This window comes from Pinus tabuliformis, chromosome 8 (assembly GCF_031772625.1).
Source record: "Pinus tabuliformis cultivar Carrire ecotype Pingquan chromosome 8, CPIR1, whole genome shotgun sequence".
Taxonomy (NCBI): Eukaryota; Viridiplantae; Streptophyta; class Pinopsida; order Pinales; family Pinaceae; genus Pinus; species Pinus tabuliformis.
The window spans coordinates 730,459,564-730,476,530 of NC_142294.1; positions in this window are offsets into that span (position 1 = coordinate 730,459,564).

The following is a 16,967-nucleotide window of genomic DNA, read 5'->3' on the forward strand; positions in this document are numbered from 1 at the left end:
TTTATGCAAATAGAAAATAAAAGGATGGGATTTTTTTTATTTTTGATAGTGGTTGAAAGGAAACAATAATGTTTAAATTAGAATTATGACTATTGGGTCTAAAAGCCAAATTTGGAGGGCTATTTGGTTAAGAATGATTGGACCAACAAAGCTGCAAATTGCATATTGTATCCAACCCTATCTTCTTATCAATTGAAAGGGCATGTTACCACAAAATTTTGCAGGCCTAGTGCAAATCCTCATGAGGAAGATCCAGACCTTTGGCAACAACAGATTTGCCACCATTATCACCTCAACAACCTTTCGCCAGCTATATAGTAATATATTGCACCACAGGAAAGAATTCCCTGTATGTGGATCACCTAGAGTATATTCAACAATGGAGGTTTAAACGATGTGGCATGCTTAACGAGTGTAGAATCAAAATGTAATCGGTCAAATCTTATATGAACATTAAGGTGAATAAACTCACTGATTTACTTTTTATTTTTTATGGTTATATTTTTCTATATATTATTTTATGTATATATTTTTCTATTGTTATGGTGTTTCTAATAGTAAAAATTAAGGACAATTGCAGAATTTAGTAAAAAGAGATGGTTGTTTGGTGGAATAAATGAGTGCTTTATTTCCACTAGGGCTATAGGGTCAAATGGATGCCCGTCTTGATTTGGTTGATGAATGCTTGTGGCTTATGGCTGGAGGTGGAACCCCAAAAGTTAAATGAGCTCGTGCCTAATCAAGAGTAAGTTTTGAAACCAATCCCTACTAGAAAGGATTATACTTAGGGAAAAGCCTTAAACAAATAGCCCAATTATGATGCAAAATAAATTGAAGCCCTTGGTGAGTAGACCTAGGGCATGGCCCAACAAGAAGAAACAAACTCCACCTTACACCAACAAGAGAAATGTGCGAGTAAAACCATACTAGTACTAAGCTTTCTCTAGTGGCTTGTGGACTATACTACCCTGATAATGTTTTCATCAGTAATATGCTCTACCAAGTTGAGTGATGCTTTGTTTTTGGGAAGGACCATTGTGAGAGAAACCTAGGCCTTACATATTGAGGGTTTCTCAAAAAATTAATACCACCTCCTTTCATACTTTTACTAATGAACCCTTTCTCCTATATCCTCTCTCTTTGTTTCTTTTGCTTGCCCCTTTCCTAGGCCACATCAGCACTAACGGGTCTCTCTAGGTCGTCTTCTCAGGTAGGGCCTAACTTGAGATGGCTTGTCCTTAGATGGGACCAATCACCATGCCTCTCCTTTGGCTATTAGGTACTTTGGTCTTGGTTGTCGCATCCTATAGACTGCAGCGATGGGATCACATATCCATCCATTGCTCCAGTGCTTGGTTCCACTAGTCTAAGTGATAACAATGGGACAATGTCCCACTGTCATCACAACTAGTGTTCCTTGCTCTTTACGGACTTTAACTGATGGGAGGAGTCTCGGTAGATGAACAATCATCTTTGATTGATTTTCTAGGGTTTGAGGTACTAGGTGATGAGGTATGACTTCTTAAGGGAAGCTTTATGTGATAATTTGCCTCTTCAAAAGGGTTTTCGCTCCCTATAATATACCTAGAAGAAAATTGCACGAGATCTAGGGATTTGTGAATTATTGTGGTTAAAAGTACTCCCGAGATCAAGGCAAGGAGAAGAAAGGGCTTCTTATGATTTATTCTAATGAATACTAAGCTGATAGAATCCTCGAAGAAGTCCCCAAGTCAAGGAAATGTAAACTAGGGTTTCGCTTTTTGGGCATACATCGGGCAAGAGTTTTTATGGATGAAAACATAAGGGATTCTTGTTAAACTTTGAGTTCTTGTAGCTAAGACCCTAAGCTTGAAGTCTACGATCTCGAAATCGACCCTTTCACTCTCTAGAGAATTTCGCTTTATGCCCTAACCTAGTCATCGAAAAAGAAGGGACCGAAACTTTGGGAGAAGAAAATATGGAGAAAGAGGGATTTGATCACAAAATGGCTTGGACTAGTGCCTTCTCCTTTGGGCTTATGGAGTCCTAGATGCTTAAGCTTTGCCATAATCGTCTTTAAGGAGGCCAAGAATGGATGCCCTAGCTACCAACCCTCAACAATTACGCACTCAAAATTTATGTAGTTTTATGGAGGAAAACAAAATTTCATCCAGTAGGAACATTCATCACATGTCATGCTATGACTAACATGTGCAATTACCAACCATATAGCTTTCAAAATAAATCTTCAACAATTAGGGCACAATATAGCGTTAATCTTGTTGCAACAATTCCATATATTAGACATTTTTCAAGGATAAAACTTCAACAAGAGGCACTTACAAGCTAACAATATGACATATCCATCCACAAATCAAGAGAGAGCTCCAAATAAAATCAAATTTCAGCTCCAAATATCAAAATGCATCCAAGACATCCAATAGCTAATCCAAAGAAAAAGTGTGGATTTGCCAAGTAGGCCGAAATTCCCAAGTGTGATGATGATCCTATACAAATGAAGTTGAGTTTTATTTATATGAGACCTAGTAGTTCAAATTATTTTCCCAAGGCCCCATAACATTATAAAAATGTGCAAAATACATGCCTTTGTCACAAGCCGACCATGTATCTATTGCATATTATGAAATAATCATCTGAGTGTTAGACAAATTGATGATGTCATGCTGATGTCAGGCCATCAGAGGGCCACATGGAGTCCTCTTGGTGCCGAAGTGTGTGAGAGGGCTCCTTAAATCATGAACAAGGGGATGGCCGCTTGGTCTCCATTGAAGTCATCATGTGGGGCCCAAAAGTGAGTTTGGGGCACAAAAACTGGTTAAATGGGTCTCTTGATGATAAAATAGCCTGTGATGCTCCAATACTAAGGTCTTCGACAATGGTGCTTTCTCTCCCGTGTATCAAGGGATGAGACAAACCTGATTTGGGCCTTGGATGAACTGCCATAGAATGCTAAGTCGGTTGGGGCACATTGGTCCAGCCACATCATCTTGTGAATAATGTAGGGCAATGCGCAAACTGTTGAAGTTGTTGAGGGTGCCCATGGCATGGAATGTTGCACTACACATGATGGGAGTCCAATTGCTCTAACTCTTCCCCCGGGGGTGTAAATATGATCCTCAAGAGAGATGTGCGAGTAAAACCTTGGACATCCCTTAACAAGTGACAAAGTTTCCCTTCAAATGGATTGATCTAGTTAGTTTTTGTGGTATTCTTTATTTATCCACAAATCGCCTTAAGAAATATGTGAAATCAATCGAGGAAGTTAATTCATGATGTACACCAAAGATTTCATGAAAATGTTTCACATTATGGAGAAATGATCTCAACAATTGATAATGATCTGCAAAGGATGGATGTCTCTCTATTTATAGATTTGGATCTCAACATATTTCCTCCTTTTGCTTGAAAAACAATCGTCCTTTTATCCACAATATTGTTCACCACTAAGTCAAACTACAAGTTAATTCATTACATTACTTAAAATTCTCAAAATAGGTGAGATGTTCCACCAATTAGTGGTTTGATTTGACCAAAGGAGGTCCTAATTAACCTAAGGGTACTGTACCACACAATCTAGTAGGGCTCTAGTGAAGGGAAACCTAAGGGACAACTACTAGATTGAGTGACAACAATGGGACAATGACCCACTTTCACCTCAGTCAAAGCACCCTGCCTTTTATGGACTTTCACTAATGGGAGTCATCTCGGTAGGAAGGGAACCACTAGGAATGAATAGGTCAATGATTTAGGTGTGAAGTGATTCCACTAAGCCCATTCAGGGATAGGTATAATGATGGCTCAATGCCTCATGGAAGCTAAAGTCTCTCCAAAAAATACCTAGGAGATCATGATTTAGGGCTGGATATTTGCAATGATAAAAGGTATGCCTAAGGTCAAGATTCCAAAAGATGTGGTGGGAGATCTAAAGAAGCTTTATATGATGATGTTAAACTTTGAAAATGTAATATCCCCAATTTTGATTTTTCATTTAATAGGACCCTTTACTCATACTTTTACTCATGAACCCTTTCTCCTTTATACTTCTTTACTTCATAATGAACTTGGGGAATTCCTCCTCCTATATCCTCTCTCTTTGTTTCATTTGTTTTCACCTTTCCTAGGTTACATCACCACTAATGGGTCTCTCTAGGTCGTCTTCTTAGGTAGGGCCCGACATGAGATTGCTTCTCCTTGGATGGGACCAATCATCATGCCTCTCTCGTTTGCCTATTAGGGAGTTTGGTCTTGGTTGTCGCATCCTATAGACTGCAGCTATGGGATCACATCTCCAACCATTGCCCCAATGCTTGCTTCCATGCATCTATTGCATTCCCTAGTTCAACACTAGCATTGTCAACATTTTCGTCTTTCCTTCACTATTTGTGCTCCGAAGTTGTCAATCCTCACCTCTTTTATTTGCTCTCTCAACTAGTGTTTCCACCTATTCTTGGCTTTAGTTGCTCATCTCTACTGTTGTCCCCTCTTGCGTATTTGGTTCAGTTTTTTGGTACTGGCTTTTGTAACTTTGATCCCTCTTTCCTCCACTCATTCTTCCGTACCTTTTCCGCCTCTCCTTCCTTCTCCTCTTCTCACCTTCACTCGCTTCTCAACCTTCATTGAGATTTGCTATTGTTATCGCCTCCTTGTATGTGGCAAGTCATTTACTTTTATTTTGTAGGTTGTGTTACCAGAGAATCTAGCAGGCCCAAAGGAGAGAAGGACTAAGGGTCAAAGAGCTAGACTAAGTGATAACAATGGGACAATGTCCCACTGTCACAGAACCAATGTCCCCTACTCTTTATGGACTTTCACCGATGGCAGGAGTTCTGGTACATAAAAAATCACCCTAAATTGATATTGCAGGGTTTGAGGTACTAGGCGATGAGGTAGGACTTTAAGGAAAGCTCTATGTGATAGTATGGCACTTCAAAAGGGTGACCTAGAAGAAACTTGCATGAGATCCAGGGTTTTGTGAATTATCATGGTTAAAGGTACTCTCGAGATCAAGTCAAGGATAAGAAAGGGCGTCTTATGATATATTCCAATGAATACAGAGGAGCCTCAATGATTTTGGGTCACTCATAGTGCCCTAGGAAATAGGGTGATGGCCATAATAAAGGGTAGAGCTCATGCTCGACTTTTGCCCATGTGCTATATTAAATTTCCCGACCATCATTTGCATTTTATAATATTCTTTTTCTTTTGTTTCTTGCTTGTGGTTATGATATGCTTTTAATATTCATTTAACTACATCAACCTCTGAGGCAACATTTCCAGGCTCAAACTAGACATGTGGACAAGGGGAGGGGGTGTGCCAGTGCCTTGTATGCCATGTCTGAATATGATGAAATAAGGGTTTTAATGTGCGAAGGGGAGTGAAAAATGTGGATATGGAACACAGGATTGTGCTACCAAAATCAAGGTTTCCCAAGTAGTGACCTTCCGAAAGCCATAGGTCAATAGGGGAGATCCCACAGGACTAGGATTGAGGATTAACCCCCCATTTGAGGTGAAGGAACAAAACTGCGGACAAGCCCCTTCTTTTTTTCCAAGTCACTCAATAATCTCTACCTAGGATTCCCAAGGGAAAACAAGCATAAGCTCCCAATTATGCAATGAAAAACATACCTTTTGGGTTAAATAGCCCACCTTCAAACATATGTTCTCGAAATATGGGCGAGGGGACACATGAATGATGCAGGGAGCAGAGATCAAATGGCACAATGGATCAACTACACTGGTGGCTTTCAGGGTCTATTGGCTATTGGTTGAAGAGAGATCTAGGAGAAATTTTTCTCCTATGGGTCACCCACTTTTGGTGGGTAACATGCTTTTTGGGCACTAAGATGATGACACTCGCATCTCTTATGTGACTAAACAAGCTCGTACATCATCAACTGCGATCATGTACACATATAGATCTTCTAATTCTTCTAGCTTTCCTTTCTATTTTCATTTATCTCTTTGATATTTTGCATTCTAGTTATGGCTTTTTATTAGCACCCAAAGCCCTCCCTTTAAATGATAGTGCCTTATATATACAAGTGAGACCCTAGGGCTAATGGAAGGTACAAGATAGACCCTAGGGATAATGGAAAAGTGATACCTAGTGTAGCCTTAGTATCTTCTTCACACATTGTAGGCCAATTGTTCTCTAACACAGGGGTAAATACATAAAAGAAAGTTAGAAACTAAGTCTAATGAATGATAATAATTTCAAAGTGTTTTAGACTTGGGATTAATATGATTTGTGATATTTCATGGTCTATATTGTAGATTTGTGCAAATAGAAAATAAAAGGATGGGATTTTTTCTGTTTTTGAGAGTGGTTGAAAGGTAACAATAATGTTTAAATTAGAATTATGACTATCGGGTCTAAAAGTTAAATTTGGGGGGCTATTTGGTTAAGAATGATTGGACCAACAAAGTTGCAAATTGCATATTGTATCCAGCCCTATCTTGTTATTAATTGTTATCTTGTTATCAATTGAAAGGGCCTGATACTGCAAATTTTGCAGGCCTAGTGCAAATCCACACTAGGAAGATTCAGACCTTGTGGCAACAAGAGATTTGCCACCACTATCACCTCAACAACCTTTCATCAGCTATATAGTAATATATTGCACCACAGGAAAAATTCCCTGTATGTGGATCACCTAGAGTATATTCAACAAGGAAGGTTTAAACGATGTGGCATGCTTAACGAGTCTAGAATCAAAATTTAATCGGTCAAATCTTATATGAACATTAAAGTGAGGAAACTCGTTGGTTTACTTTTTATTTTTTGTGGTTATATTTTTCTATATATTATTTTATGTATATATTTTTCTATTGTTAGGGCTTTTTGAATATTAAAAATTAAAGACAATTGCAAAATTTAGTAAAAAGAGATTGTTGTTTGGTGGAATAAGGAGTTTGCTTTATTTCCACTAGGGCTATGGGGTCAAATCGATGCCCCTCTTGATTTGTTTGATCAATGCTTGTGGCTTATGGTTGGAGGTGGATCCCCAAAAGTTAAATGAGCTCGTGTCTAATCAAGAGTAAGTTTTGAAACCAAGCCCTACTAGAAATGATTATACTCAGGGAAAAGCCTTCAACAAATAGCCCAATTATGATGAAAAATAGACTGAAGCCCTTGGTGAGGAGCACTAGGTCATGGCCCAACAAGAAGAAACAAACTCCACCTTACACCAACAAGAGAGATGTGCAAGTAAAACCCTAGACAACCCCTAGCAAGTGACAAAGCTTCCTTTCAAATGGATTGATCTAGTTCGTTTTTATAATATTCTTTAGTTATCCACAAATCACCTTAAGAAATATAATTCATGATGAACACCAGATATTTCATGAAAATGTTTCATGTTATGGAAAAACGATGTCTGCAATTCACAATGATCTGCAAAGGAAGGAAATTTCTCTATTTATAAATTAGGATCTCAACATCTTTCCTCCATTTGCTTGAAAATACAATCGACTTTTCATCCACAATATGCTTCACGATTAAGTCAAACTACAAGTTATTTCATTACATTACTTAAATTTCAAAATAGGTGAGACATCCCACCAATTAGAGGTTTTATTTGATAAAAGGAGGTCCGAATTGACCCAAGGGTACAACGTTCCATCAGGAAAGAGCTTGACATTCCTTGAAAAATGAACTTGAGTGCTTAGGAAGTAAAAAATTCCACTTTGTTTGCATAGTATTGCTTTAATGGGGAAGTTGGCCTCTCCAATGGCTATTATAATGGTGACGACCTCCCTTTGCTTGGTGCGAGGATGATTCAAACCACGCTTTTAGGCTCCTTGCTTGATGGTTGATTCGGGGAATAAAGAGTTCATTGAGATAATAGGAAAGTGAGGGGAAAAGTACAATAAACAATCACCTTTATAGGGCTACACAACAAGTGATCCCATAAATCATTAGTCGTAATAGATCTACCACCCGATGCTCGCATATCACCGTAGGAGATAAGAGTGGTGCATGATGCTTTCTTTCCCATCCTATTCTTCTCTTTACCTTACCCATCGAATTTTGAATGAAATCCATTCCTTCTATTACTAACCTTTCTCTAGTGGCTTGTGGGCTATACTAGCCTGATAAGGTTTCCATAAGTAATATGCTCTACCAAGTTGAGGGATGCTCTGTTTTTGGGAGGGACCATTGTGAGAGAAACCTAGGCCTTATGTGTTGAGGGTTTCTCAAAAAATTAATAGGACCCACATTCATACTTTTACTAATGAACCCTTTCTCCTATATCCTCTCTCTTTGTTTCTTTTGCTTACCCCTTTCCTAGTCTGCATCACCACTAATGGGTCTCTCTAGGTCGTCTTCTTAGGTAGGGCCTGACCCGAGATGGCTTGTCTTTAGATGGGACCAATCACGATGCCTCTCCTTTGCCTATTAAGTACTTTGGTCTTGGTTGTCGCATCCTATAGACTGCAGCTATGGATCACATATCCAACCTTTGCACCAGTGCTTGGTTCCACTAGTCTATTGCATTCCCCAGTTCAACACTAGGATTGCCAAATTTTTCTTCTTTCCTTCACTATTTGTGCTCTGGAGTTGTCAATTCTCACCTAGTTCATTTGCTATCTCAAGTAGTGTTGCCACCTCTTCTTGGCGTTAGTTTTTCATCTCTATTGTTGTCCCCTCTTGCATATTTTGTTCCGTTTTTTGGTCTTTTTAATAAGTTTGATCTCTATTTCCTCCACTAGTTCATCTCTACCTTTACCACTTCTTCCTTTTCCTCTTCTCAGCTTCACTTTCTTCTCATACTCATTGAGATTTTATATTGTTATCACCTCCTTGTATGTGGCAAGCCATTTACTTTTATGTTGTAGGCTATGTTACCACAATCTAGCAGGCCCTAAGGAGGGAAAGCCTATGGGTTAAAGAGCTAAACTAAGTGGTAACAATGGGACAATGTCCCACTGTCATCACAGCTAGTGTTCCTTGCTCTTTATGGACTTTCATTGATGGGAGGAGTCTCGGTAGATGAACAATCATCTTTAATTGATTTTCTGGGGTTTGAGCTACTAGGTGATGAGGTATGACTTCTTAAGGGAAGCTTTATGCGATAATTTGCCACTTCGAAAGGGTTTTCGCTTCCTGTGATAGACCTAGAAGAAACTTGCAAGAGATCTAGGGTTTTGTGAATTATCGTGGTTAAAGGTACTCTCGAGATCAAGGTAAGGAGAAGAAAGGGCTTGTTATGATTATTCCAATGGATACTAAGCTCATACAACCTTCGAAGAAGTCCCCAAGTCAAGGAAATGTAAACTAAGGTTTCCCTTCTAGGGCACACCTCGGGCAAGAGTTTTTATGGATGAAAACATAAGGGATTCTAGTCAAACTTTGAGTTCCTGTAACTAAGACTCTAAGCTTTAAGTCTATGATCTCGGAATCCACCCTTTCACTGTCTAGAGAATTTCGCTCTATGCCCTAACCTACTCCTCGAAGAAGAGGGGACCGAAACTTTGGGAGAAGAAAATGTAGGGAAAGAAGGATTTGATGACGAAATTGCTTGGACCAGTGCCTTCTACTCTGGGCTTATGGAGTCCTAGATGCTTCAGATTTTCCATAATCGTCTTTAAGGAGGCCAAGAATTGATGCCCTAGCTACCAACCCTCAACAATTACCTAGTCAGTATTTATGGAGTTTTCTGGAGGAAAACATAATTTCATCCACTAGGAACATTCATCACATGTCATGCTATGACTAACATGTGCAATTGCCAACCATATAGCTTTCAAAATAAATCTTCAACAATTAGGGCACAATATAGCATTAATCTAGTTGCAACAATTCCATATATTAGACATTTTTCAAGGATAAAACTTCAACAAGAGGCACATTCAAGCTAACAATATGACATATCCATCCACAAATCAAGAGATAGCTCCAAATATCAAAATGCATCCAAGACATCCTATAGCTAATCCAAAGAAAAAAATTTGATTTGCCGAGTAGGCCAAAATTCCCAAGTGTGATGATGATCCAATACAAATAAAGTTGAGTTTTATTTATATGAGACCTAGTAGGTCAAATTATTTGCCCAAGGCTCCTAACACTAAAAATGTGCAAAATACATGCCTTGGTCACAAACCGACCATGTATCTATTTCATATTATGAAATAATCATCCGATTGTTAGCCAAATTGGTGATGTCATGATAATGTCAGGCCATTGGAGGGCCACGTGGAGTCCTCTTGCTGCCAAAGTGTGTGAGAGGGCTCCATAAATCATGAACAAGGGAATGGCGCCTTGATCTCCATCGAAGTCACCATGTGGGGCCCCAAAGTGAGTTTAGGGCACAAAAATTGGTCAAATGAATGATAAAATAGCTTGTGATGCTCCAATACCGAGGGCTTTGATGATGGTGCTTGCCCTCCCGCATATCAAGGGATGAGACAAACCTCCTCTGTGCCTTGGACCAACTGCCATATAATGCAAATCCGTTCGGGGCACACTGGTCCAACCACATCATCTCGTGAATAATGTAGGGCAATGAGCAGACTGTTGAAGGTGTTGAGGGTGCCCATGGCATGGAATGATGCACTACACATGAAGGGAGTCCAATGGCCCTCAACTCTTCCCCCGGGGGTGTCAATATGGTCCTCAAGAGGGATGTGCGAGTAAAACCTTGGACATCCCTCAACAAGTGACAAAGTTTCCCTTGGAGATAATTCAAGATGAACACTAAAGATTTCATGAAAATGTTTCACATTATGGAGAAATGATATCAACAATTTATAATGATTTGCAAAGGAGGGAGGTTTCTCTATTTATAGGTTAGGATCTCAACATCTTTCCTCCTTTTTCTTGAAAAAACAATCGACTTTTCATCCACAATATGCTTCATGACTAAGTCAAACTACAAGTTATTTCATTACAATACTTAAAATTCTCAAAATAGGCGAGATGTTCAACCAATCAGTGGTTTGATTTGACCAAAGGTGGTCCTAATTAAGCTAAGGGTATTGTTACCACACAATCTAGTAGGGCCGTAGCAAAGGGAAACCTAAGGGACAACTACTAGACTAAGTGACAACAATGGGACAATGACCCACTGTCACCTTAGTTAAGGCACCCTGCCTTTTATGGACTTTCACTGATAGGAGTCATCTGGGTAGGAAGGGAATCACTATGAATGAATAGGTCAATGATTCAGGTGTGAAGTGATACCACTAAGGCCATTCAAGGAGAGATATAATGATGGCTCAATGCCTCATGGAAGCTAAAGGCTCTCCAAAAAATACCTAGGAGATCATGATTTAGTGCTTGATATTTGCAATGATAACAGGTATTCCTAAGGTCAAGATTCTACAAGATGCGGTGGGGGCTCTAAAGAAGCTTTATGTGATGATTTGAAACTTTGAATATGAAATTTCCCCAATTTTGAATATGTAATATCCTCTATGTTTGTTTCATTTGTTTTCACCTTTCCTAGGTTACATCACCACTAATGGTTCTCTCTAGGTCATCTTCTTAGGTAGGGCTCGACCTCAGATGGCTTCTCCTTGGATGGGATCAATCATCATGCCTTGCCTTTGCCTCTTAGGGACTTTGGTCTTGGTTGTTGCATCCTATAGACTGTAGCTATGGTATCACATCTCCAACCATTGCCCCAATGCTTGCTTCCACGCGTCTATTGCATTCTCTAGTTCATCACTAGCATTGTCAGCTTTTGACCTCTCGAATCCATGCCTTAGTCTTCCCCGCAACCCTCCCAGAACCACCTTCCGATTTGAGGAGGGTGACCCTGATCTCTTCTCCTCTATCCTTAGGCAGACTCTCCCATCGAAGTCCCAGTTCACCTCCCTCAGCTCCGCCAAGGGCAAATACCAGTGTCTCTCATATGCAATCTGGAAAGCTGCGCTCCAATCCTTCCCCTTCTCTACCCATTCCGTCACCACCTCTCGCAAACCGGGAAATTGCCCTATGAACAACTGGTATGACCAGGAATGCAAGTCTATGCATCAGGACCTCCGACACGCCTTTCAGAACTCTTTACCTACATACCCAGACCTCTGTTCAGCTTACCATCGCCTCCTTCGCCGCAAGAAGCGCCTTTTCATTGCCCATAGGAGACAGGTTCTTTCTACTCTCCTCCTTCGCTCCCCTAAAGATTTCTGGGGGACCATCCTTTCCCGGCGCTCTCCTAGCCCAATCGACCTTGATCCTGCCTCTATGTTCTCTCACACCTCCCAACTATATGACATCCCTGGGCAGCCCCTGATTCGGGTTACTTCCCCCCCACCTCCTGCCACCTCTTCTCCGACAAAGATATCAGGGAGGCAATATGGACAATGAATAGCAGCAGGGCAGCAGACGAAGAAGGCTTCCAGGCAAAATTCTTCAAGCATGGACTTCACCCCCTAGTAGGATATCTGGTGGACCTTTTCAACCAGGTGGTTCGAGATGGATTTCCGGATAGCTGGTCACACCACATTATCTACCCGATCCACAAGTCAGGGCCTACTTCCGATCCCAACAATTACAGGACAATCATGGTTGGGCACACATTCTCCAAGTTATATGCCACAGTACTCCACAGGAAACTCTCCCACTTTCTTGAGCAGAGACAACTCAGGGCCAAGGGCCAAGCAGGTTTCCGCCCAGGCCACCAGACGATCGACCACATCCTTACTCTTCGAGCGGTGATCGAGGAGGCTAGGCATCGATCCTCTAAAGTGTATTGCTGCTTCGTAGACTTCCGGAAGGCCTTTGACTCAGTTCCAAGGGAAGATCTTTTCCAGAGGCTAAGAGAGATTGGTATTTCCTCGACTCTCCTTAATGCTATCATGCGTCTCTATGAGGCCGTCCTTGGTCGTCTCCGCATAGTCGGAGGAATGTCGGATTTCATCCGAAGCACCATTGGAGTCAAGCAAGGATGCCCCCTTTCACCTACTTTATTCGGGATATATATCGATGAGCTTGAGTCCTTCCTCCGAGAGCATATCCAGGATACAGATGGATGTCTTCTTCACCAGGTCCTGATTTCCATCCTCCTTTTTGCAGATGATATTGCCCTCATTGCCTCCTCCCAAGAAGGCCTTCAGAGACAGCTGGATGCGCTCGCAGCTTTTTGTGACCGGAGGCATCTAACTGTAAACTTGGGTAAAACCAAAGTGATTATCTTCAATGGAGTCAAGAAAACCTCGGATTTCCACTTCCTATTTAAAGGAGAAGAGATCGAGATTGTCAGCACCTATACATATTTGGGAGTTCAGTTTTCAGGGCCTCGCTTCAGCCTGCGGCCAACCCTTCAGCCTCGGATCAACAAAGGGTATGGCTCCCTAGCCCTTCTGGAGAGGCAGTGTTTCCGGCACCATTTCCAGGACATCTCGTCCAAAATGAGCATCATGGACACCTTGATTCGCCCCACAGTGCTTTACGGCTCAGAGATTTGGGGTCCCTCTCTCCTAGAGTCAGATTGGGCTTCAGTGGAGCGAGTCCAGACCCTCCTTTTGCGCCGTTTCATCAGATGCAAGCAGACAGTTCCCCAGCACATCATTCTAGCTGAGTTCGGGGCTCAGCCTTTCCGTCTAGAGGTAATTTTCAGGTTAGTGTCCCTCCTGCACAGACTCCGAGGCCTGGCAGACGCGAGGAAGGGTCGTGACAGATACCCGTATTTAGCATATTGCTCCTCGGAGCACATCGCCCGTATGCAGACAGGCCGATCCAAATGTTGGTACACCGGTGTGACAGAGATTCTGGAGGCTTCAGGAATCCAAATTGACCGCCTCCCTCCTTTTCAGTACTCTCTGAATGCTCCTGGCCACCTTCTTCCCAATCAGCAAGAGCTGAATAAAATCATTAAGGAGGATATTTACAGACGATACATTCAGACTACATGGACCAATCCTCCCAATGGGTTGCGCCCAAAAATGGCCTTCTACGCGGAGCACTGCCTGGAGATCAGGGATGGGCTCATCATCAGACCTCAGTACACGTTCCAGCATTGGATGCATGCCCTTAGAATCCCCCTCGGGCAGTTCAGAGTTGGATCTCACAGACTCCGGGTGGAAACAGATCACCACATCGATAGGGCAGATAGGATCTGCCAGCTCTGTCACTTACAGGAGATAGAAACAGAGACACATTTCATCTTCGGATGCCCTGCGTACTACGAGATCCGAGGCCGTTTCCATTGTCTCTTCAGGTCCTCTCAGACCTTGTCCAGCTTCCTCAGATATGTTGATCCGAGATGCCTAGCACTTTATCTCCAGGAGGCCTTCAGATTTCGGGCCCGTTTTCTTCAGCCTCCCACCAGATCGGACACTACGCAGAAGATCACGGACTTCTTTAGGGCGCTACCCTCAGCACGGGGCACCAAAAGAACCATGGACCATCCCACTGACACTGAAAACAGATCAGTGCGGTCCCGGAGGGGCCGACCCACCAGACTGCACCAATGCTCCAGGATTAGTTCCACCCCTGGGAGGCGCCTTAGAACTTCCAGGCGACATCATCGACAACCCAGTATATCTACAAGACAACAGACTTTGACAAGCTTCCCTCAGTTTTCTTCTCTCTGTAATATACTAATATCCCTCCCCTTAATAATAAATAATAAATAATAATAAAGAAATCACTTAATAATAAATAATAAATCATAAATGTTAAATAATAAATGATATTAAAAATATATACAAGAAAATAAATAAAAATAATAAAAATAAAAATAGTAATAACCATACTAAAGCTCTAAATAAGAATTAATAGAAATAAAACAAGAAAACTATCAAAAAGAAGAAAATAAAACAAGAAAGCTAAAAATCAAAAGAAATGTAAAGAAATAAAACAAGAAAGCTAAAAATCAAAAGAAAGTTGCATGTAGACACATGGAGTGTGTGCATGTGGTTCCCCTTCCAATGTTTGTTCTATTTAATCTAAGTTGCACGAAACGGGGAAACGGAAACGAGTTTCGGAAACGGGAAGCGATACGAAACGCGACCTCCCCAAATTTTGGAAACGGAGAAATGCGAATATATATATATATATTAAAAATATTTAAAAATTATTATTATATATATGTGCAATCATAAAGCATTAATGATACATTTACATTATATGATTATAATTTATTACATTTAAACATTAAGATTAAATTTACATCACATTTACTCATGAGTCATGAATGTCACATAATGAAAATAAAAATATAGGAAAATCCAAAATCAGCCTTTATTTATATTAGTATATGAGGCTGCAAGTACAATAAAGACTATAAGGCTACAAGAACTATAGAGACAAGTCACAAAAGACTAATCCTTATCATAACAATCTTTCTCCTGCTGCTGAAATCTACTTTGCTCACTGCTCAAAACACCCTAGCTGAAACAACTGCCAGTCTCCAAGACAAACGACTTGCTGAATAGTGTGATGAGAGAATGAGACAAATTGCTCTTTTATAACTTTAGAATAGGCTTCTAGAATTTACCAGAAACCTAAAAAAAATTAAAAACAAATTAAAAAAAAAAATTAAAAAACAACACATTACAACTGGGAAACGTGGCTTGTACGGCTTGGAAACGCGTTTCCGGCCGTACGGCCACGTTTCCGTTTCGGGAAACGTGGCAGTACGGCCAGAAACGCGTTTCCAGGCCGTACCGTACGCGTTTCCCAGTTTCGTTTCCGTTTCCTGCCTGAAACGACCCCTCCCCCCACGTTTCCTGCAACTTAGTATCTAATAGATGGTGAGGAAGATGAGAGGCATTCCTGCATTCCATCATTCCGAGATTCTATCTTTCATTTTTTTGGGAGAATGGTATTCTAAGACTTAGGAGTCACTGGCAGTAGTACGTTGATTGAGGGCTCAGGGGTGGCCAGTTGTAGCAAACCATTGCACAATTGAACTTACGGTTGGGTAGAGAGTCGTCTCCAAAACCTTGTTGTCATCTGGAAAACATTGATCACAGGTAACATAGGTATGTAATTATTTGTTGATTCTGATTTTAATTGGGAAATTAATTTTATGGTATATGTAACAGCCCCCAAAATAAATAAGTAATTAACCTTCTAATCAACATTAAATTTAAATCAAAGTGGCACGCACTTAGCCAAATAAACATGTAATTAACTGAATTCAAACTATGAATAGTGTTTACCTATGCTTACCGGTGGTAGAAGTAGGCTTACTGCAACAACGTTTTGGGGACGACTCTCCACCCAACCGTAGGCTCAATTGTGCAAGGATTTGATACAATTGGCCACCCCCGAGCCCTCAATCAACGTACTACTACTGCCAGTGACTCCTAAGTCTTAGAACACCATTCTCCCAAGATAATGAAAGATAGAATCTCAGAATGATGGAATGCAGGAATGCCTCTCATCTTCCTCACCATCTATTAAATAGAACAAACATTGGAAGGGGAACCACATGCACACACTCCATGTGTCTACATGCAACTTTCTTTTGATTTTTAGCTTTCTTGTTTTATTTCCTTCTTTTTGATAGTTTTCTTGTTTTATTTCTATTTATTTTTATTTAGAGCTTTAGTATGGTTATTACTATTTTTTATTTTTATTATTTTTATTTATTTTCTTTGTATATATTTTTAATATCATTTATTATTTAACATTTATGATTTATTATTTTTATTATTTATTATTATTTATTATTTCTATTATTTCTATTATTAATTATTAATTATTATTTTTATTATTTATTATTATATTATTATTTATTATTAATTATTAAGAGGAGGGATATTACATACTCTCCCACTTTAAGGAATTTCGTCCCAAAGTTAAGTTGAATTATTTATTATTTATTATTTTATTTACTTCATGTTCCCAACACCCTTTGTTGAACTAGTATAACCAGCAGGCATCGAAAGTGCCCAACACCCCGGGAAATATCAAGGAATCTCTGTCCTTTTTCCCACTTTTGGCACCAGGCATAAGCCTGACCCGGTCTCTATCCTATTCCAATGCTGGCCCCAAGGCTCGCGCCTGACTC